Below are 23060 nucleotides of genomic sequence, written 5' to 3' on the forward strand. Positions count from 1 at the left end.
CAGGTCACTGAAACTTTACAATATTCACTAAACCACACTCTGCAGCAGAGGAACTCTTATTTCTTACTTACAGGTGGGAGAATAAACCTACAGACAGATTGTCTTTCTCAATGCATGTGCAAAGTGCCATGAGTGAGGCTTAGGATTTCCCAGGCACAGTGAAAGCCTGGAGTGCAGAGATAATCCCAGGCTGTGATGGACCGATAGGCTAACCCCAATGCAGCCCCATGTTAGGATGTAAAGAGTGGAGTCAGACCAGCCAGAATGAACTCGCAGGCACTTCTTTATTGCAGCATAATGGCACGGAAATTAATGCTACTCTGGACTGATTCTTTGAAGGTATTTATCCAGGGATCCTGTCCAGCCTGACCTCTGCTTAACTGTGATTCCCAGCTGATTCAAATCATTTGGAAATGAAGCTCTGGTTCCAGCAGGAAAGTGTCAAAATGTGACCTCACTGCTTCCCCCCCTGAGACATGACAAATCACAGACTTAGATCACCAAGGAAGACACAATGAAAGAAACTACCTGCCTTAATACAATATATTTATAATTTTCACCCATTCTCACCATTTTTCTCTGAATTATCTAGCAGAAGTTGGTACAGAGACTCTTTTTATAGTGAGATGGAGACAGTTGATACCCCCTCACAGCTGCTGGGTCATAGTCCTCCTTCTTCCACAATTCTAAAGCTGTGTTAAAGTTGAGAAGAGGGTATAAAGGTAATTGCTTTATGACAAGATGCTAATAAGCAATGGTCTGGAGTAAAATATGTCATCCTAGACATCATGAAAAACATGATAAATAAACCATGGAGAGTGGAAACAGCAGGTAGACATGAAGTGAGTTATTAGTCAGTGGTGAGAGGAAGAGGGAGGTGAGAGGAATTAGTGGAGAAAGGACAATGAGATGAGTACATTTAAACTGCAAGTGTCTAGCCTGAAAGATACCACATTTAGAGATTGAAGACAGGCAGTAATAGATCAGCAGAAAGAATGTAGTATGTTAGAGTAGCACAGTGAGAAATGGGAACACAGACACACTTTTCATCACGGTTCAGAAAACATCACTCAGAGCGGTCGTTCCCTACTGCAGTGTCATGAAGGCGGCAGATGGCAAAGTGCTAACTGCACCAGAAGGCTTTAAGAAATACCAGGGAGAAAGGAAAATAAGTTATAAGCATTTGGGGAGAATCCAAGATTGAGTCTAATGAGTTATTATCGGGAGAAGAGAGGCCTTCAACTCTTGTGGTACAGAAATTAAAACTACAATAGCGATGGGGAAAAAAAAGCTTTTAAGCTACAAGAGGCCCTTGATAGACATAGTACTGTGACTGAGTTCATAAAGGAGACTGACAACTGTGCAATTAGCATGTTTTCAGAAAACTCATCCATGCAAATGGGAAGCAGAGGAGGGGCCCTGAAGTCTGTGGCAAATCAGCCTACATTGACAGGAAACTTCAGGGAAGAGTGTGAGCCCTGCAGAACACTCACATTTGTCTCACCAGCTGTTTCACTTCTGCTGCTGCTGCTGCATGTCAGCCTAAACTGGACCTTAAGCTAGATGATATCAGTGTAGGGTATTTGTGGCAGCATCACAGGAGGGTTAGAAGACATCAGGACTAGGGGAATACCCCTCTGCTCCACACCCTCCAGCAAAATATTCCTGATGTATTGCCCATCTTCTCTATGCATCACGGATTTTCAGAAGCATTTCACATTTTCTTAGGTAAAGGTCATAAGTGACAAAATGCTGGTATTTCTGGGCTGTTTCCTTACCCACTTTCTCCACCCAGTTTTAATGAACCACCATCATCCAACTTTTCGGCCTGAATTCCTTCCTCATGTCTTTTAGCAACTTGGGACTGCAGCTGCCAACTATTTTGGGAGCCGTAAAAGGATTAATATAGTCTTCTGCCTATGCAGATACTCAGATCAGAAAGCCATACCCCCGAACACTCAGCATTGTATCTCAGCCTGTGGAATTTCCTTTCAACCTGTGTCAACATGTTCACATATGCATATGTGGTAGAGAGTCGTAATTTAATATCAATTAGCTTAACAAAAAAACCTAAGTTTTTTAAAAGACAGTTTGAGCTGTCACACAAAGAATCAGCATATGCTGCTCATCAGCTAAGTGTTAGCTAACATGTAATGAAAATAGTTTGGAGACTGTTACTTGAAAGCACTGGGAGTTGGGGGACTGCTTTATGGACATTAGTTATTTACAAACAGTTTTGCTCATCTGGCCTATATGCTTTTTTCTGCACTCATACACAGTAACTTACGCAGGGCAAATTTCTTCAGTAGTCTAAAGAAATGCCTGCAGTTCTGGCAGAAGTACCCAGCATTGTCCATCAGCTAGCTATGGTCCTGATAGCAGCAGAGACACCACAGAATGGGGCTTGAACAGACTACGCTGCTGCAAAGCCTCCGATGAAATTTGCCATCTATTTCATCACAGACTGCAGAGCTATTACCAGAGCCAGAACAAGCTAATTCAAAGCTAGGAGAAGTAGGTTTCCATAAGCCATAGAGATTCTTCTGGATTTCAGGGCAGAAATATCCCAAATGGCTACCAAAATTTACTTGTGATGGTTTTTGATAAATTCTTCACTTTTTAGCAAGAGCGTTTGGAGCCACTATGATCGTTGCTTCAATGGTGAGAACAATGTGCCAAGGGAGCTGGTCAATGAGGAAGAGAGATTTGTTACAGGCAGGTAGTGTGAGGAAAACTTTATTTCTGGGTCTGCTCTTGCTGGCAAAGACCAGCAACATACACTGTAGGCTTTTTCTGCCAGTGAAGAATTAACCTTTTTGCAGGTTGTATTTCTTCCCCCCTCCTCCCACCCAAGATTGTTTAGCAAGAAAAAAAAGAAAAGATCAGAAATGACAAGGATGTTTAGTAAAGAGTCCCACCACAGATTCTTGGGCAGTAATTACTAGAAATAAAAATTCTTTATTTGGAATAGGGAAATGTAAAAGGAACCAAGCAAACTGACTTATTATGAAAGAGAGGGGATGGGATGGAGGAAGAACAGGAATGACTGCTTCATATATTCTTCCTTTAGAAAGAAGCTATGTCAGGTTTAAAAGCATAACAGCACAAGGCTGTTTAAAACAATAATGTAACATACTTAAATTAAAAAAAAAATCATTGCAGTGTATTGTCGGATGCAACAGGTAAGGTTTCTAAATGTTGCAAAGATTTCATACAAATTATTTTCAATAGTGGCCCTCATTGACTAATCTTACCTTTACAAACAGATGACAATTTTTTTTTTTTTTTTTTCAGACCTATTCCTTCTATGGCAAATCTTTTTATCTGAGAGATACTTCCTTTTATTTTCTGTCTATTCTTTTACTTTACCTCTGCAAGGATTTAGTGCACTGACAAAAAAAAATCCATATGTTTTGTTAATTTTCTTATATTATGCTTTGCTAAATCTCACACTAAAGGAAGAGGAGGCATCCAATTTGATCATGCCAATAATATAACTGTTCTATGCAGCTTTTCTCAGCACAGGTCTTTATATGCTACTTTAGTCAGCTTGGATAGTTCAGGTGCTTCAGAGTCTTCGAATACTTTGTGTCTGGAGATCTTCAAACCTTGACATTTGTATAGAAACTAATTTTGACATTAAGAGCTTAACTGACAGCTGTGTAAAGAAGGACCTGCTACGAATTCCCTTTGGTCCATTGTTTGACTCATAAAATATGATGGAGAATATAAGAGTTAGTTTGCCATAAAGGAATACATTAAATAATTTTTGCCTTTAATTACATCACTGGTTTTGGAGATGCAATCTCTTTTCAAGAATTAATAAAATACATAAACAAAATTCAGATACACAACAAATAGATGGCCTGAAATTCATACTGTGTTGGACTGTGTAAGAAGTGAGTAAATTATAACCACCAGTGCCTTCATTTTGAAGTATGTTTGGCATGTTTACTACTTATATTCATTAACAAATTTTGCGCAAATTTTATTGGAGTCATATTTTGACTATTTGGGGGTAGAAGATATTTACCACCAATATGCTTCAAGAAATATGGGACTTGTGTGCCTTTTAACAAAATTAGGAATTTCTTTGGGTGCAGTATAGTCTTTGACTTTCAATATTTGTAAGTGGCATTTTAACTTTTGCAGATTTTGGACCTCCATTGAACTACCTTGCTGTAAATGGCCAAGAACAGGTATACCGTTTCACTAAGCAAGATGAGAACTTCTTATGAGTTAGCCTTCCAAATGCTTTTCTTACTTTTTATTCCACTTTTCAAGATAAAATTGTGTTGGAAAGCTAGAAATAGTACTAATATGTTAGCAAAAATCAATACCTTTCTTATTTTCTCTTACAAAATGCTGTTTGTATTATCAAGATCAAACATTCTAAATTCAAGCAACATATGCTTAATGTTATGTACAGCAAATCTGAGCATCGGGTGCAAACCCTTTGATAGTTAATGGAATTACACCCCAGAGACTCCTACATATTTTGTGTCAGGTCACTGCAGTGCAATTTGTCATGCTGTTCATTTACGGGAGTGAATCAGAAGTAAAGATAATATTTAAAAGTGTGACGTTATTTAATTGTTACATTTTAATGGCTTGTCAGTTTAATAATAGTTTGTGATAAGTAACTTTAATACAAGGAATTCTTTGTAAAATTACAAAGACTGAAAGGTTATCACGACAATCATTCCACATAGTTCCTACACAGCTGACTCTGAGGACGCTTCCTGTGGTTTACTGGTAATTATCGTAAGAGAGTCTCAAAGATGTAGAGGGGCTGTGCGTTAGATCGTTGCTCATATTTCTTTGCTGTATGCTACAGTAAACTTTCTGAGTAAACTTTCTGAGTATAAAAAGAGATTTGGTAGTTACTCCACATTGAAGGAAACAGTTACATATGTACTGTGCATTGAAAAAAAAGATGTGCTGATCTCTGCTTAACTTGGAGAACAGTTGTGAGAACTGACATTGTACCTAGTACCAAAGGTATTGACTGCTTGCAAATATACGTATAATAGATATCAGCAAACAGCATAGCAAGTCTTGCAGTGATTTAATTCTGTAAGTTTATTTTTATTAAATTAGTGGGCAGAGTAGATCAGCAAAGATTTTGGAATCTCTCAATATGCAACAGGTGATGCCAGGCTGCCTGCACCACTAATAAATGCAGGATTCTGATGTGGTGATTTAAGGACAACTGTGAATCTGAATTTATAACTATAACGAGATGAATTAGAAAGTATTAGAAGAAAAATGTTATAAGGGAGGGAGAAAGATCTGGATGTCATTGTTAGGGTGGTACCCAGATACTACAGACATTGGTCTTAATCAGTGTTCCAAGGCTTGTTATATTTCAAACCAATCCTCTTAAAGAAAATCTTCTTAAACTAATATAGATATGTGGTTTATAATACTGATCAATTCTTCAAGTACTGTGTTTCTAGAAAAGGTTTCACAAAGACCAACAGCAACAGCTAAAAAGAATGAAGTAATTTCTGTTAAAATATGAATGAGTAACAAGATCTCTTGACCAGATCATGAAGATTGATTTTTTTCTTTTTGGCATTTGAAAACATCAGAATACTTATTTTGTATTTTTCTTAGCTTTATGTGCCAGAAAAGAATTATTTCACACAGGTTCTTGACTCCAGTATTATCCAACAAAAAGGAGGAAATATAATTTCCCCAAATGGGAGTTTTCCAGTCGAGTTTTTACAACACATGCTTGCTGAAAAATGTGAAAGTCTTCAAGATAAGCATTGTTGTTTGTAACTTCTGTTGAGTTACTCAGAAGTTTTTAAACAGGCAGTAAGTATAGTTGTTTTCACTATAAATACTGCATCAACAAAAGCTGCTCCTATAACTCAAGGTTTCATTTCTCAAATTTCTAGAAAAATAAATATAACCCAAAACTTTAAAGAATCGTGTTCTTTATTGAAATGTCCCTGAGGCTGCAGCAGCATCAAATAGAACAATATTTTTTATATTTTCTTGCACCAGAAGCAGTATCAGTTGAAGTGCTTTCTGCATGTGTGTGGTCCCCTGCCAACGCATACAAGTTTTCTCCTAAGCCCCTGGGAAACATATTGGTGAACAATCAGACATGCAGCTGTTGAGATCATGAGATAATTCCTGTCAGTTTCATTCAGTGTATTTGTATGGGAGGGTGTGGGAGGGCAGCTGGTGAAGCAGTTAGCACACTGGAATACTGCATATTTTGTTTTAACCACTTCTTTTATAAAATAGAAAGAACTTTCTCAACATGATGGATACGTTAACTCTGAACTGCAGCAGACCTCTAGGACAAGCCTAAACATGCTTCAGGAGAGGCACTGGTGTTGGTGATTCTGTTCCCAGGCAAAGGAACTGCACAAGGAAATCTCTTGATTTGCCTATTACAGTATTGACCACCACGTAGGTTACTTAGAATAAAGACCTATAATGGCATCTGCTCCCCAGACTCTTTCTACCATGATGGAAGTGAAGCAAGCTTTAACACAGGTACCTCTCATGAAGGTGAGTGCCTGCACATGATGCAGAGGCACAAGGTCTAATTAGAGTGCTAATCCTCCAGCAGGATGTTCCCCTGATTTCCCCCTGAACATCTGGATTTGTGCTCCAGCATCTGAGTACCCCTACTAGCACTGACTGAGCGTTTTTGCAGGTTTTGTTATAGGTAGCTGTAACACACTATGAATACAAACGTAACATAAATTGTTAATTCCACAGTATAATGAGGCATAGGAATTTCAGATGAGAAATGACTCAACTTAAAAGAGAAATTAATCTTGTTAGTTTTCTGACTATCACTCAAACATACAGGAGGCTTTCTCACTGATCATATTGGTGGTCCTGCTACAGATCATCTTCCTCACTTTGTAGTACAAAGAGATTGGAAAAGATCTATAACAAACAGTATTTTCTGTAAGTTACAAAAGATCCCAAAGTTTCTAAAAGCATTTTTGGTTAGAAAGCAATGAAACAGCATTTATATTATCCTTTGTTAAATACTAGCCCCATTGCAGTTTAATGCCAACAGGCAGGCTTAAAATCCAAAAGCTAAAATAAAATTCTCTTATTTAACTCACTGTCCTGGTTTCAGCTGAGATATAGGGTAATTTTCTTCACAGTAGCTGGTATGGGGCTGTGTTTTATATTTGTGCTGACAACAGTGTTGATGACACAGGGATGTTTTCGTTCCTGCTGAGCAGTGCTCACACAGAGCCAAGGCCTTTGCTGCTCCTCACACCACCCCACCAGCGAGTGGGCTGGGGGTGCACAAGGAGTTGGGAGGGGACACAGCCAGGACAGCTGACCACAACTGACCACAGGGATATTCCATACCATATGATGTCAAGCTCAGCTTATAAGGGGTTGGGGAAGAGAAAGGAAAGGGGAACAGCAGAATTCAGACTGATGGTGTTTGTCTTCCTAAGTCACCGTTACGTGTGATGGAGCCCTGCTTTCCTGGAGATGGCTGAACACCTGCCTGCCCATGGGAAGTGGGGAATGAATTCCTTGCTTTGCTTTGCTTACACATGCGGCTTTTGCTTTACTTATTAAACTGTCTTTATCTCAACCCATAGGTTTTCTACTTTCACTCTTCTGATTCCCTCCCCATCCCATTGGAGGCGAGTGAGTGAGCGGCTGTGTGGGGCTTAGCTGCCAGCTGGGGTAATACCACAACACTCACTAACTCTTGAAACATAGTTTCCCTGACAAACTAAGCAACATCTTCAAGATTCCTAAAAAAGATCATTACTTATACATTGTTTTCTGCCATACATATTCTAGGGCAACTGTATACTGTAATTTTTTTAAAAAGTCGCAATACCCATATTAATCCTTCTCTAAAGCTCTTGAGATTTGTTACTGCTTGACAGCATGTGAGCTAATATTCTATGGAAAGGACATTATTAAACTAGATGTAATATTTATAAAAGTCTTTTTAAATACCTCTCACAACTTTGCTTCACAATCATATTTTATATGTTTTTTTCCTAAGTAGAGGGAAAAAGATTATCTGTGATTAAGACAACTCATCCTGTATGTGAAAAAAATAGTCATATTTTGCTAATTAAGGCTATTTCTACAGGTCATACTGCTTGTTTCTCAGAAAATTATTAAAATGAGGAAAATAAAAGATAGAAATAATATTTATATTCTAAAGGAAAAACTAAGATTTAATCCCGCAAACACTTTGACATGGAGTTAAACTTAATTAGACCTGAGCTAGAGTTTGTTTGGTACATATATGCTATCAGACTTATTAGAATGGGCAATATTTAAGTCCACAGTTAAAATATAACCTTACATACATGTGAGATAGTTGCCTGTTCCCCAAACCATTATATACGTATCACAGCAGTCTGATAAGAGAAAAAGCTGCTTCCCTATAGTGCTCATGCTTGTTATTGAAAAAAAATGGGTTTCTTTTGTGATCCACAATAATTAGTCAGCTATTGGTTTCTTCTGTCCACAGGTAGATTATTTATCTCTGCCTTTCCCAGACTTCCCTTATAACTTATACTTTTCCTTAAAATGTGTCTATTTCCTTTGCATGGGTAGAGAAAAGAATATTTTCAACAAATAATTGTAAGAAAAAGATAGATGCTACAGATATTATTAATAATTGTAGTTGTATAATATAATATGTAATTTTAATGATAAAATATTTCATTTGTTTATGCAAAAATGCAGCGTAAAACTCAATGTGGAAATGCTATTGTTCAACTTTGACTTTGAAGGAGTGTATAGGCTCCACCTCTCTCTGCTGACATTAGCCGATGTTTTGTTTAGCAAGCCTTTCTTTGGCACAATATTATGATAAGAATGCATTTTGTATACTGTTTTCTTCCCTCTGAAAGAACATTTCCTTAGGCAATGAACACTTCTTTATTGTTGATGATCTCAGTATGATTTAATACCTGATGATTCTAATTCTATTCATGTATGTATTATTCCAAACCAGGTGAAGTAGAGTCCCAGTTTAAGATACTATGAATCTGAATTCACCACAGAAATAAAATAATTTTAAAATTATTCACTCTTTTAAGTTGGCAAAGTCTTTATCTGTCAATAATATATAAAAAATTTGCTTTGCAGCTTACATTTGTTATGTTTTTAATACACAAACTGGTCCAGTGGCAATGACGTTGAAAACTTTTCTTCTTTGATAAAATGAAGAAAAGAATTGTTAACCTCACCCTATATATCATCTTGAAAATTAATATAAAGTTATTATTTCAATTAAGTGTACAATGGGATAAAATAGTTTAACTGACTTTTTATTTGTTAATAAATTTCATATTAATTTCTATTTCTGCTGTTACTTTGAAAGTAGTTAACCAGTTAAAGCCAGAACTATTTGAAAAACTGCATACAAAACCTCAACCATTTTGACAAATTTTAGTGTTTAAGTTTAATTTGAAATTGCAGTGTAATATTTTATTGAAGAAAACTTTTTTAACTAGTGTTGACAAGACAACACAATGTGAAAATAATTAGTTTCAGACTATTGTGAGTAATAACTACTTGTACTTTATAGTGTCAAAACCAGTTGAATGAATTAATGGCAGAGTCAACAGTATGACTCTAATCCTCCTTAGTTCTCAGTCTACAATCCAGCCACAACATGCGAACCAGAGGGGAAAGTTTTTAAATATACTAGGTGTCCAGACAATAGTCTTTAAAACCATATCTACTATTCTGCTGCTGCAGTTCTGCAAAACATCTAGCTTAACAATTACTCAAAATCTGATTTTTGAGCTTACTTCAACCTGGGATATACTATATGAAAACTTACAGCTATAATTATCAAAATGGGACTGTATATGTTAATTCTGGTAAGTATCAGTGCTTTATATAAGCAAAAAGATTACAAATGCTGTCTTCAGAAGTGGCTGTAATCTACATTCAAAATTAGATATGTTTTGTAAGTTTGAAATACAATGGATAAATTTTTAGACTCCTGAATGCATGACGCTCTTTGTTTTTGTAATTCAACGACCTAGTGTTGTAATTACATGAAATAAGTAAAAATTCCATAACTTTACCCAGTATTTAACATTAAGTATACCTGTCCAGGTATGTTTCATGTTTGATTCAGCTAGCCTATCATGGATTCAGCTAGGTTATCTGTGATAAGTACTTCAGGATGCATAATTATATGCAAGCAAATAAGTGATCTCAGGACTATATGTCCTTTTGTAGTTGCACTTCTACAACGTGAACTGCATGCCCGAAGAAAAAAATTGCAATTTCGATTGTTATCCTTCATTAAAAGCAGATCACAGAATATACAGTTTGTATCTGCATTTTCAACATCAGGAGGAGATTCTGAATAAGCGCTACCTTGAGGTCACTGCCTCCATCAGCCCAGATAAGTTTGCAGGATCAGTGTTATCACCTCCATAACGATATACATGTATCTGACCTGAGCAAAGTTGCCAATGAAACTAATGTAACTACAGAGTAATTCATATGACTGCCTGGGACTTGTTTACTTCAGGGCTTTCCCTATTCTTATATTTTTCAAAACAAGCAAACAATCCCTCATCCTATTCAACTGGTAATTTCAGAGAGAAGTTAAAAGACCTGCTCAGCTGGTTTATGGTGATAATGGTTTCTCAGGAAATACCCATATAAAATATGTGTGTCTCAGTTGCTTCTCTCTTGGAATTTCTGGCAAGAGAAATTGTCCAGAGTTTTATATGGCTCTCAACAGATTGTAGGTTTTCTTTATGGAAATTTTTAGAGGGGTTTTCAGTTGGCTGGCCACATTTGACAGACGTATTAGCACAACTAATCTGTCATTCCTTGGTGAGTATGAAAGTTTAGTTAAGTATGAAAGTTCTTTGGTTTTGAAAGTATTTTCTGCATTTTTTGTTATTAAATGATTACAAAATCGCTCCCAGTAACCATGTAATTTGGGTATCACATATATTTAATAATCCTGTTTCAGCTGGCACAATTTTATTTTTCCCTTGTGTTTATGGATTAGCACAATCAATATTTGTTTGCCTTGAATTACTTTCCTAAAGAGTTATTAAAGAGGAAAAAAATGTATCCTTTGTCTGTGTCTGATATATGATGTAGGAATTAACATTACATTTCACACCAATTTGAATTTGTTGAAGTTGTTTAGGGAGATAATTCTGAATATGAATTTGAGTTTTCAAGGCAGGCAATAGACATATAGTATCCATTGAAAAAAAGTTAAAACCTGCATGTACATTCTCTGGAATGCTTTAAAAAGCTCAACAGTAATCATTTTTGTTAGACCAATATTTGTGAGAAGATAGTTGTCTTTTGTTATTGGGTCATAGCCGATCCCCATATGGGATACAAAAGCTGCTTTTCATCCTTAAGGTGGACTTCTTGAGGAACTTAGCTTCAAACAGCATTTCCAAAAGGCACAGGTGGATATTTCATTGTTGTTTCTGTATTTAGAGGTGTGGTATGAGAACTTCTTTATGAACCTGAGGCTCTGAGTTGGATCAAAGGGGCTAGAGAGTGCCCTTGCCAATCTGAACGGTGTTTAGTATTGCTTTGAAGCAGAAGCAAAATCAGGTCTTGCTGCTGAATTAGGACTGTTGTTATTTTATTTTTAGTTTGCTTGCAAAAGAAAAATGGCAGCAATTTTATTTTTCTCCGAAGGCAAATATTGCAAGGTTTTTACAGTAATACAGGCAGGCTGAGTAGTCTCAAAGGTCTGTGAAGGAAGGAAGGGATTTTGCTATTCAATTAACAGTTTAGAATTTTTTTTTTTAAGGCTAATTACCTGCAGAACCACAAAACCACAAAACTAGCATAAGCTTGGAAACCAACTAATGACTATGAGCTCACATAAAGAATGACCCCAACACACAGACCTTTGTAAAGTGCATTAAAGAAATAATGAAAGAGGAGTTGAGTCTCTCCTCCATCAGGGTGCAGAATTCGCTGAGAACTGGATGACTGCAACTGACCAGGGGGACATAACCCTCCAGTGACAGCACAAGAAGATGAGATTTCCAGACTCCATCAATATAGTAGTTCAACTAGCTGAGCATCCTAGTGATTTCAGCAGCCTGTTTTCGACAGTGGCCTGTACTTTATCACCCACAGGCAAATTCATGAACTAATGTAGTACAAAGTTAAATATTAAACTGTCCACAATGTCTTTCTAACATTGCTTACACTCTGAAACTTGAGGCAAGATACATTTATTTATTTATTCTGAAAATGCAACTTTAAAAAATCCTAACTGTAGCAACAGACACTAAGACACACAAAATCACATCACATATATTCCACTGATGGATGTGTTCTACAAGTCAGAGTGAATTTCAGTCCCACTGGAATTAAGACACTTTCAGGATTTTAAGCAATGTGAGAACTGAAATGCTATGTGTTTCTGAATGAGTAATGAATGATCTTTTCTTCTTTTCTAATAAGGTTGAGTTACAGCTTACGTGGCTCCAACCAAGTGTTACAAACCAAAGATGAAGGGACCTTTGAGTCTTTTGGAATATATAGTAAGCATTGAAGTACAGAGAAAGATATGACATGGAAAAAGTGTTGCAGGGTAGGCAGCTAAGTAGAAGAATAACTTATTTTAAGCCATTCTTTCCTTGCAAATTCCCTGAAATGGACAAGCACTGAAATGATCAATGATGATAAATTCTTCTGTACTGTCATCCTACACTGGCACCCATTCAGCTTTCCCAGTGAAACATTATAGTATCACAGTCCCCAGTTTTCTTCATAATTAAGACAGTAGTCAGCATGTCATTCATACGACATCGTTACCCGCTTCAGGCTGGAAGACAAGCCTTATAATGTTCTTTTAAAAAATGTCAGAATCAAGTTATTAGCCATAAAAATTAACTACACCAGCTTGTCTGTATCTTTGCACACAGATGTGCACACTTTTAACACAGCTACACAATGGCAGAGGCAACATACAGAAAACAAGCAAAGCTTCATTGTCCCCTATCCTCTCTCAAACCGTATAGAAAACGTTCCAAAATGAACTGATACTGACCTACCTGTGCAGGAGGTGGGATTGTCATGCTCATATTATTTTGCTGATATCGTAATGGATAATCCCACTAGAGTTAATAGAAACAGCCCCTTTAAAGACAGATTGTGCTATTATATTACAATGCTCAGGAGGAATGGCAGTGTGGTGGGAAGGTACATTTCCATCTCCTCTTTGAGCATTCAGTCTCTAACAGCCTAATTCTGATCTGCATCATGCTCAGTGCTGGAGGAGAAAGGAAGCATAATGACAAGCATACAGTGGTAGTGACAGTTGTATAAATCCAATTCTGATCACTACAGCTGATCTGGAATATAAAGGTAGCTTAGGTATTTCCAAAATTCCTATTATTTACATGGTAATTTTTAAAAGACAAACCCCCAAAAGAATGAGCTTAATATGAACTTCTAGAAGGAAGGGACCCAGTCATATTCAAGTAGCACAAGCTACTTAAATAAATATTACCAGTCTTGACTGTCAGTAATTTTTATAGACTATCCTTGCCCCAGCAGTTTCAACATAAAAAACCATGGGTCCATTACTTCCCTGCCATTATACTGAAAAATTCAGAACATATTTTTTCTGAAAACTTTCTTCAGAGAGTATTAGTGGAACAAGAACTTGACTTTATGTCCTGTTGCAGAAAAAATATGCTCTTAAGCCATCTGTGAGAAGCACATGCTTGCTTAAGTCCACCTCGATTCATTTACCACCCTTTAACAAGAATTATAGTTAAGTGATACCCTTACTAGATTTTCTTTTCATAAAGCAAGGCTGTCTTCTGATAAGAACAATATGGGAAGAATTATTGATATAGATTAAGTGTATCTTGTGAAGCTCACTTTTCTTTAATTTTAAATTTAATGCTTTACCGTTTATTACTATCATTTGATCTCTTAATCAAGGCACTACCAGATTAAAAAAAATTCAAATAATTTTCTTTTCACTTGTCCTCTCTTCTTTTATCTTTAATCAAATGTGAACAATAGTACTAATTTTCTGCATATTCTTTTCCATTTCTTCATCTAAGGGTTTTAAGTCACATTGTTTAGGAAAGACAAGACATTTCACTCTGAAATTTGCTAGTCAGATTGTTATGAATCTCATAGCTTATCAAGAATTACCACTCCAAATATTCACTTGAAACAAAATTGTGTGATCTCATAAATGCAGGCTGATTGCACCATCATCTACAAATCTTCTAGACACCTGGTCCTGATTCTCCATCACTTCGTACCTTGAGTCATCATCCACAGTGACATTGAAAGTAAAGTGCATATTAACATACAGCTATGGAGACCTGACCCAGAATTTCCATCATTCCCTCTTCTGAGGTATAAATAGGAATCAGAAAAAGTGGCCTGCTAGTCATATTGATGCAGGACAGGGGAGAGGGGATCAAAAGAGAAAGTGGAGAGAGGTTTCCAACAGAAACCTTTTGCAGAATGTGTCTGCATGGACTGTTTTTTACACCGAGTACAAAGAAGTGAAGGTTTTGGTTAGGAATGAATGGTAGCATGCTTACACAAACTCACCATGAACATCAATTCTCCTTTGAAGAGTTTTTAATGAGTTGCTTCTCTATTTTTTATGGAAACATCAGAGATCCTTTATCCATTATCATAACATATGATAAGGTAAGTTAAGTTTCTTTGTATTAAAGCAAAGACAGTATAGACCAGAAAGATCAATTGATTAAATGTATATATGGTGACTATGGTACAAGTTTTGCAGGCACTTATATGTGTGGATGATTTGACTTCATATTTGTGTGTGTATATATATATGTATATATAAGCTTTAGTGGAAATATTCAGTAAATAGGATTATGCACTTCTTTAAGCCTCTGAGTTTTCAATTCATATATGTATAAGTGTTTGTGTGTATGTGTCTAAACAGAGTTTGATTTATTTGGTTTGGTTCAGTATATGTAATATATATAGTTCCTATTATTTGTGTTTATACGTATTTGGAAATGTAATACATAAATATTTATTAATGTTAAGGTAGCAAACAATAGTGCAAATATTATTTCTGTATATAGTTTCTCTTTCAGCGAACAGTTTTTTTAGGTTTTGGTGTTTGTTTTTCAGGGTTTTGTTGTTGTTGTTGCCTATTCTTTTTTAAAGTTTTGCACTGCTTTTTAACCAGAGGAACCAGAGACATTGCCTTCAGAATTTCTCATTAGGCCCGCCAGAAGCACAGAATTTACAGACTAATTTAACTCTTGTCATGACTCTATGAACTGAAGCTCCACTCTGCCAGAAAGGAAAAAGAGACTGAAAAGAAAGAATCGCTGCATAGTGCTGCCCCTTGCCTAAGAGACTGTCACATTGGAGTGGATTTGCCTACACCTCTTCAGTGTGCTTATGGCGAGCCAATTCTACGTCAAGTCCCTTCACTTATCTGTAGACCCACAGGCCAAGAGGATAATACACCAATTTCTGTGTGGCAGCAGTTTTCTCTTGACATTTCACCCCCATGCTTTTCTGGGAAGATGTTAAATTGGCCCTAGCGTTTAAGATCAGAAAATGTTTGGCTCTGTTTCTCCAGCAGTGGTATAGCAAGTAAGTCTGTTGTTAACAAGAGGGAGAAATGTACTATTTCATGCTTGTTAATAGGTCACATTTCATCATCCCTTAGGATATTTTATTCAGTCCATTAAACATTTCCAGTTTTGTTCTGGTCCAGCGTAACAACAAGAAGACCTTTCTTCTTTCACTCCCTTACTTTTGTGGACTATTCTGTATCAGGAAAGCATTCAGCACAGTAACTACTGAACACTCTGAAAAATGAGGTATCAGGAAAATATTGCCATTGCTTTAAACTCACAGAATTGAGGTAAAGCCTGATTTGGGAGAATATCTTCCATCAGGTCATCATGGTACCTTACAAGGCACAATTTTAACAATCTTTGTTTAAGTTATAGCTAACTGTGTTTACACATATAGTATAAGTTTGTACAGTATAGTATGAAGGTACTATACCTGGAATGTGTGCATAGATATGTGTATTTTTACATATGAATGAATGTAGATAAAAAACATTTGAAAAGCAGTAAACTTTGAAACAAAAGCTGTTGATCCAGTACCTGTTAACTTTACCAGTCAAGAAGTACAACGTATCTTTTTTACATATCAAGTATGTATTATAGGCTTTACTATTAAATAGGAAAACCAAAAGGAATAGAGGATAGTGTAGCAGAATTTGTAACAAAACTTGGAATGAGTGTGATGGAGACCACAAATTGTACTGGAAATTAGACCATATTTTTGTGGAGCTTAATGCATATAAATGCATATACACACTTGGCTATTATAAGGTCCTATTGACACAGTGTATAAGCAGAGGCTGGAATGTTTTTCTTTTATTTTCTCAGTTATGGACTTAATATCTTTAACCATTATTTTGCTAGGAAGTACATTATCTTAATAATTCATAGTTAACAAAAGCTTTCTCAGGTGGTTTGATGACAACCATGCTTGTCTGCATTTTACACTTTCTTTAAATGAGTGGCAAGTATACTCCTAGACTAAATCAGGGAAAGAAAATCTGATCATAGGCGTTTTGAAATTTGAGCCTTATTGGGCTTGAATATGCTTGAATCTCATGTCAGTGACACTTCCCTACTGTAACTTTTTATCATATTGGGATGTAAATTTGAAACAGTGGAGTCAATCCTTTGGATGCCAATTTAAATTATACCAGCATGTTGTTTTCCTTGTAATGAATATAAGAAACTATATTTTTGGTGCAGCTTGCAGCAGATACTTGGGGTTCTTCCTTTCTGATTCAAGATGCCTTTGCATTTTGCCATGTGCCTCCAACAGCATCACATTTCTGGAAGAGACACAGAAGTGGTTTGTCTTGTATGGCTGGAGGGTAGTCTCAAATGGCTGGTGCTAAAGCACCACTGTTTACTTTTCCTTAGTACCTCCAAAGCCACTCATAGTGTTTAAACTGAAACAAGAAGTCTGGTTCGTCACTGTCATAATGACAATTTTCTAGAGCTTTGAAAAACATGGACTCCTAGAAACTGTTTTCACAACTGTCATTCAGACAACTGGAAATGAAACTTTCAAAAATGTTGTTGGTTAAGTGTTTGCAGTTTAGGGATTCTGCTGAAATAAGAAGATTTTTTACAGGTACAAATTTGAAAAGGCAAGGTTGCTTGAAGCATTATTTGCTGCACATTGGCGTAGGACCACTGCAGTCAATTGAATTTCACCATTTGAGCATCTGACCAGTGGGAAATTTGCTGTACTGGAAGCTGTTGATGAACAGACACTGATGTACTTGCATCGTGGCAAATCCCCATGGTACTATAATCAAGGAAACCTATAAATTTTCATGAGCAGAGTTTTTCCCTGCTTGAATCCCAAATGGATTTCAAAGGAGGTCCCAAGAAATGTATATCCTTTTTTCCATTTGTGGTACATGCGCATACATATGCACCACAGAAGGGTCATAGACTTAGGGGCTTTGAAGCTGTTTTCTTTTGTGACCCGTATTACAAGCAAGTTACTTCCTCTTAATTAGCTGTGCAGTATTACACACCATTATCATATGAGCAACTCATCGTCTCCCCCAAGTGGATTATTACATTATATTACCAATAGATTGTTCTAGGCCTATTTTAAATCTACTTATTTATTCCACATTCTGATGCAATATGAAGCTTGCATTAATGAAACTGTTACATGTCAAAAGCAAGTAATCAAAAAACTGCAGATGAACTTATCACTGAAGAGAAAGTGGTTCATTTGCAGCTTTTTTCCATACAGCAAACTTTACCTGTCTGCATGCATGTGCGTGTATATATGTGAGGAATTAAATGGTGGACAAGGAAACAAGAAAGGATAATTCTTTATCTGAAAGTTTTCTTCATAAAATTTCTTAGCTTTTACTGTAATCAAACATAAGAAGAGGCACAATGCTCCTGAAACACAGACAGTTCCTTGCGAATATAAAGCAGCACTTCATACTGTGAGGGTGACCAAGCACTGGCACAGGTTTCCCAGAGAGGCTGTGGAGTCTCCATCCCTGGAGATATTCAAAAGCCATCTGGACATGGTCCTGGGCAACCAGCTCTAAGTAGCCCTGCTTGAGCAGAGGCATTGGGCCAGATGACCTCCAGAGGTGCCTTCCATCCTCAACTGCTCTGTGATTCTTTGATTCTGTGAATGCCCATCCCCGCTCCTTTAGCTTATAATAAGGTGTATAATTGATTCTAGAAGGACATGTCACTGTTAATAAAAAGTGACACAGTCTTAACTGCATCACATTAATACATCACTCCTCTGCTACCTATGTCTTTCCAACAGAGCTATAGCAAAGTTTGTGTTAGCATATCCTTCTGATATTCCCTTCTTTCCATCTGCCAGTGCTCTTTGGCTTTGAAAGTGCTGATTGGAGCTGTTGTACTTTCTCTCTCTCTCCAGTACTCTTCAGAATAATTTTCTGGTTGCTCTCAGAGGAAACTAATACATATATCTTCTTCATTGCATGAGACATCAGACCAGGAAGGCAAAAGGAGAATACAGGTAGTGTAGCCATTGAGCCAAAAAAAAAAAAAAAAAAAGCCATCAACAAAGCAGAACTCTGCTGATTGACTGGTAGATGGATAAAACTTTCAGGTGTAAGGAACTGGGATGTTGTTAGTAAAAAACAGTCTCTTAGGATTACACACTTTACAACACCACGCAAGTAAAGATATTGCAGTGATTAAGAATCTTCTAAAGAGATATTAGATGCGTAGACAAACACGCTCTTCTTGTGAATCTAAAATTTTACTTAACAAGGAGCTATCAATGTCATGTGAAAATGGCACCAGAGAACATCATTAACTTGAGATTTAGTTGAGGTTTTAAACTTTTAATCCTGGAAAATGATTAAGAAATGCTAATGGCAAAGAGTAAGCAAAATGTTGGAGTAGAAGCTTGTTAGTCCAGAAATAGACAAAGACAGGTGATACACGGAAAGTATGACAGTGTTGGAGCCAAAGCCTGTTGAAGTATATGGAAAAAATAATTATTCTTGGTCAATTTTGGATTAGACTACTGATAGCTTAGAAAGTTCTAGTAAAAAATTCTATGTCAGCCCTTGCTCCTCCTGAAATTGAAGTACTTCTGTAAGGCCCCGATAACAAGTGAATGTCGCAAACACCCGTCTTGACATGGGCAGGGATGGGCTGATGATGACCAGGGAGTGTTGAACAAGAACGGAGCCTGCGGAGGCAGGATAACGTCTTGTGAGACCACTCCTCTATTGCTGAAACACGTAAACAAAGACCATCTGTGCCCTGTGCACCATGTGCCTGTGACAGATCACCCCTCACTTGGTCAGCCCTGAAAGGGCGGGGGGGGGCAGTGAGACCCCCAGGACCCCCACAACCCACCGACTCATTTCTAGAACATTTCTGAACATTCCTGAGCACATACTGCACCTGCTCAGTGATGACAGACCCCCGCCTATGGGGCGGGCACATCGGGTTATAAAAAGGGAAAACGTAAGTTTTCAGCACATGCCCACCACCCGAAGACTACAGCTATGCGCAGAGAACATCGCTGGATCCAAGGGTGGTGATATCTTTTCTCTCTCTCTCTTTTCTTTCTCTCTTTCTTTTCCTCTCTATCATTCTCGTTGTCTCTAACTTAATTTTCAGCACATTAGTGTAATATCATCACACGTTTTGCTAAACCCTTACCTTTCAGAGTACTGCTAAGCTTTGAGCATTGTTATGACCTTTGCCAAGCCTCTATCTTTTGTAGTTCCACTGAGTTTTAAGTAAATTTATGATTGGTTTGAACCTCTAAAGTAATTGTCGTTACTTCTGATTACCACGCAGAGAATTAAAAAGTTAACCTCACCCTCACCCCCTGAGTGGGACGGGACGTTAAATTGGCGTAGTCGGCAGGATTCTCTGTGAGAAGCGGTAAAGAGGTTTCATAAAAGGGATATCAGCCAGAGTGCTGAAGAAAGGAGAACTGATATTCAGTTGAAGCCGAAATCTCCGTCAGTAGGTCAAGGCAACCCGGGATAAGCCTGATCTTGACTGCTCCCCGCTGTTGGATTTGTTGAAGAGCTATAAAGCTTGCCCGACCCCAAAAGGGCATAGCTAGGCTGAGGGACACTGGCAGTCCCTGACAACCATAGCGGAACAGATAAGAGACTTGGCAAAAGAAAATAAGTTTAAGCCTGGAAAGGGAAAGACTGTGTTTTGTGGTGTTTTGGGAGCCGCATTGATAGCAGACCAGAAGGACAAATACATTGTCACACAAGCTAAGCAGGAGGCAAATGAGTCCCTTCAGGAACTGGTTAAAAAACTACAGGCAGAACTGGAAACAGAATGGGTGAGACAGCAACTGGCCGAAAAAGCATTAGCGGATGAGAAAAGAATCACGGAAAACTTGAAGGGTAGCCTGTGAGATGCTTTTGTGAGGGAAAGAGACCTGAAGTTGCAGCTCCCTGGGGACCTTGACAGTGACCCAGGATTTTCTAGCTTATCAAAAGAAGCCGACCCCATTGCGAGGGAGGTTGCCCCTCACTATCCATGGGAGGAGCTGAGGGCAGTGACAGAACCTGACCCTACTCCCAAGCTCCTGCCACTTATTAAAACTGAAGTCATGTATGACGGTGAAGATGCAGAACCTGCCATTACCACTAAAGAGATACCTTATACCGTTACTGAATTAGCAAAACTACAGGAAAAGTATAGCAGGCAGGCTAAGGAAACTGAGACCAAATATGTGTGGAGGGTCTCCCTGACAGGTGGAGACAGAATAAGGCTTTTGGAGGAAGAGGCTCAGGGATATTGGGGTCCTGGTGTATTTTTGACTGTAGATGACAAAAGGGAACCTTCGTCCCTGACCCAAAGGGTGGCGTATTGGGTTAGACCCCTTGGAGAGAGGAGATCCTATTGCCATCCCCACCCCTGGAGTAAGCCAGCTTACAGAGAGTGTACAGAAGGTGGCTTGCCTCCAACTAATGCATGCCAGGCACCTAGTCCCCCACCAACCTTCCCCGATGTTGTTTGCCAATCCAGATAGGATGACTCCCTTGATTAAAGGGTTACCTGATTCACTGAAGATTTATGCTGTGCAACTTCAAGACCAACTAAGAGCCACTGTAGCCATGGGACCTCAGGGCGGACCAGGTCTTATCTGGGGGGAAATTGCACGGGAACTAATCAGCTATGGCAGGCATGTGAGGTATGTTGGAGAGGAGGGGAAGGCACAAGTGGTGGTCCATAGGACCAAGACAGAGGAGAAAATACCCCCCCTCCCCGAGATAGAAGCCCGGGGGGGGGGCCTCAAGGAATCAGTTGTGGAAGGTAGGTCGAGATAAGGGTATTCCCCGAGAATTAATGGATGGCCTGCCCCTCCCCAATTTGCAGCTGCTTGTAAAAATGTGGAATCCTATAGACAGAGGCCGGCCGGGAAAAGAAAGCGTCCCCACAGTCCCTGTACCTCAGAGATCAGCCATTCTTACGGCTCCCACGGACGGGCTCACCAGCCCTCCAAAGTCAGGAAACTTCTTGTGCTGTCCCTAGTGAGTGAGCCGGGGGGATGGGCGGTGGGTGTATTTTAGAAGGCTCACTGAAAACGAGCAGGGGGACCTACTGATAACTTTTCCCCTTGGTCTCTTTAAGACTCCGGTCACTTTTCTGGTAGACACAGGGGCCCAAATGTCTGTTTTCAATGCTGATACTGCAGACCAGAGTGGGATTGTCCCTGATAAAAAACAGATATGGGTTACCGATGTGTTTGGATATTCCAAACCCCAACCTACAGCCCGAGTAAAGTGCTGGCTGCCGGGAGACACCACCCCCCCCAAGACCACTATGGTCACCACGAATATTCTGGGATTGGATTTATTGAAAGGGAAGTCCTGGACAGACTCGGCAGGGAGAGAGTGGAAGTTCAGGTCTCCGGCAACCCTGATAAGGCTTTTGCAGACTGCTCCTACCCTTCCCCTGTCTAAAATCGTGAATGTGAAACCCTACCCCTTACCGCTGGGAGCGAGGCAGGGAATCGCTCCGGTGATAAGAGCGCTGCGGGAGAAGGGGGTAATTATTCAAACTCACTCCCCTTATAACTCTCCAGTGTGGCCAGTTCACAAACCGAATGGTAAGTGGGGGGCTAATGATCGATTATCGACGCTTAAACGCCAGCACAGCATCCCCTGACAGCGGCCGTGCCTAACATAGCCGAACTGATTGTCACCATACAGGAACAGTCCCATAAAATTTTAGCCACCATTGATGTAAAAGACATCTTCTTCATGGTTCCTCTACAGAAAGGTGATAGAGATAGATTTACATCTACATGGGAAGGTATACAATACACCTTTACTTGTTTGCCCCAAGGATATCGGCACTCGCCTATATCGGCATGTCACGCCCTGGCACAAGCACTATCATAAATCATTCCCGAGGGGCGAGTTACAACCTACCAATACATTGATGATATATTGGTGGGGGGGTCCGATGCCACTGCAGTGGGACAAACCCAAAAGTAAATAATCAGTCACCTGGAAAGTTTAGAACTTCAGGTTTGAGCAGAAAAGATACAACTCCCCTCCCCCGAGGTGAAGTTCTTACGTATATGGTGGAAAGGAGGAGCGATGTGTATTCCCCCTGAAACCCTGGCTACTTTAGAAGAGATAAAAATCCCAGAGAACAAAAAGGAACTGCAACATATCCTAGGCTTGCTGGTATTCTGGAGGAAACATATTCCGGATTTTTCTATCACAGCTCGTCCCCTGTATGATTTAACGCGCAAAAAAGCTACCTGGGATTGGACTCCTATTCATGAGGAAGCCCTAAAATTACTAGTGTTTGAAGCAGGAACGTATCAAGCTTTAGGTCCAATACACCCGACAGATCCGCTCCAAATTGAATGGGGTTTTGCAATTCGTGGGGCGTCTATACACATGTGGCAGCGTGGACTGGAGGGTACAACCCGCCCCATTGGGTTTTATTCACACAGCTTTAAAGATGCAGAAAAATGATACTCAGTCT

The 23060-nt window shown here is 38.7% G+C and overlaps 1 pseudogene; it reads left to right on the forward strand.

Moving 5' to 3' along the window:
• Window positions 1-837: 837 nt before the first annotated feature.
• On the forward strand, window positions 838-22503 carry LOC129199824 (uncharacterized; annotated as a pseudogene).
• The last annotated feature ends 557 nt before the right edge of the window (window positions 22504-23060 follow it).

This window comes from Grus americana, chromosome Z, assembly GCF_028858705.1.
Source record: "Grus americana isolate bGruAme1 chromosome Z, bGruAme1.mat, whole genome shotgun sequence".
NCBI lineage: Eukaryota > Metazoa > Chordata > Aves > Gruiformes > Gruidae > Grus > Grus americana.